The following is a 2,107-nucleotide window of genomic DNA, read 5'->3' as shown; positions in this document are numbered from 1 at the left end:
GTCTACCTTTAAATATGTACTATGTGCAGCAGGCGGAAAGACCTTGTTTCCGCTCCGCGTTGCTCACGAGTTGATAGCCACGGTCGGAAAGGCCGAGTCTCCGATCCATGTTCCCGTCGTCATTAATATGCAAACCCTGACGCTGGATTCCGTGATGTGAGGCGGGCAGAAAGGTCTAGTTTCCGCTCCGCGTTATGGTCGGGCTGTTGGGCATAGTCGGAAGCTTTCGTATGCTAGATCATTTGCTGCTTGGTCGGATGGAAAGGCCTGGTTTCCATTCCGTTCCGTGCTCTCCTACCTAATAGCCAGAGTTTTACAGTGATCAAATAGTTGTCTTTTAAAAGCAACAAAGTTATCACAGTCTTTTACATGTGGCGGTAACTCATTAAAACACTTTAAACCTTTATAAAATATATTTTTTTTTGTCTACCTCTGTTCTATAAAGTGGGAGTCTAAAGCAATTGTTTTCCCTGAGTATATATGAATGAGTTTCATTTATATACCGAAGATTGTCGCTCAGATAGTCTGGAAGTTTACCGTTCTTTATGTTGTATACGAATTTCATAGCATGATAGAAAACCTGTTGCTTAACACTCAACCAATTCATATCTGTGATCATCTCCTGTGTAGGTGTATCGTAACGCTTATTTAATATGAACCTCATAGCTCTATTTTGCATTTTTTGCAATTTTTCGATATTTGCGTCGCTTGCTAAGAAGAAGATTGTTGGGCATTATATAAAATGTGGTTCTACTATAGATCTATAGACCAGGGTTTTATACCTTCTTCTCAGATACTTACAAGATCTTTTCATAAGACCAATTTTTTTCGCAATTTTGTTCACTGTATGCTCAACATGCTCATCAAATTTAAGTTTATTATCTATATATATACCCAAGTACTTAATGAGTTTAACTTCCTCAATTTCTTCCTCTTTGATTTTTAAATTGTAACTGGTGGTTCCAAGATTAACTGCTCTAGTGAGGATCATGAACTGTGTCTTTTTTACATTCAACTTAAGTTTATTTAAACACAACCATTTGTACAAAGAATCCAAGTCTTCTTGCATTTTAGTCATCGCAGTCTGTAAGTTTCTGTCACTGATCGTTAACAGTGTATCATCAGCGAACAGTTTTAACTTACAGTGCTTGAGTGCCATATTTATGTCGTTAATGTAAATATTAAAAAGTACTGGGGCCAATACCGATCCCTGCGGCAACCCAATACTGACTGCCACTTTATTTGACACACTTGACTCGATTACAGTTTGTTGCATACGATCTGAGAGAAAACTTCGAAACCAGTTAAGCTCCGTGTTTTCAATACCTATGCATTCGAGCTTTTTCAACATTCTTGCCCTGTCAATGGTCTCGAAAGCTCTTTTGAGATCAATAAAAACCGCAACGATATTCATCTTCGAGTTAAGGTCTTCCTTCCACTGGGATATAACAAAATTTAGCGCAGTCTCGCAAGAGTGTTTAGCTCTAAAACCTGATTGCTCCTTAATGAGTATGTTATTACTTTCAATGTGGCGCGCCAACTGATTTTTTACCACATTTTCCAAGATTTTTTCCATGCTAGGCAGTGTATTAATTGGTCTAATTTCCTCAGCTTTTACAGTTTTTTTCACTTTTTTACCGGAACTATGGTCGAGATTTTCCATTCTTTTGGTACTGTTCCTGATTCAAGACTCTTATTTATTAATAAGGCATAAAAGTGTCCCATGTATTCAACTGAATCCTTTATAACACCGTCAGATAATAAATTATTTCCACCAATTTTAGTCTTAAATTTCTTCACTATAAGGATAACATCCTCTGAGGTAATTTTCTCAAATTTAAAGGTGCCTCGACTGTCTTCCTGTCGTAACTGTTCACAATTTACGTTCTCTATATTACTATTTATGTCGACGATACTATCCACAAAGTACTGGTTTAGTTCTTCGGCGATTACCATACTATTTCTGTATATTTTTCCGTTGATGAGAACTTCTTTGATATTGTCTCTGTTACCCGTATTATTAAGAATATTCTTTAAATATTTCCACATTAAACGACTATCACCTCTATTATTTTCTACCTTGTGTTCCATATACTGAATTTTCTTA

This window comes from Rhagoletis pomonella, unplaced genomic scaffold, assembly GCF_013731165.1.
Source record: "Rhagoletis pomonella isolate Grant_MI unplaced genomic scaffold, Rhpom_1.0 Rhpom_scaffold_00009, whole genome shotgun sequence".
NCBI classification, from domain to species: Eukaryota; Metazoa; Arthropoda; class Insecta; order Diptera; family Tephritidae; genus Rhagoletis; species Rhagoletis pomonella.
The sequence above is the reverse complement of the archived record's forward strand: the minus strand, read 5'-3'. Positions refer to the sequence as shown.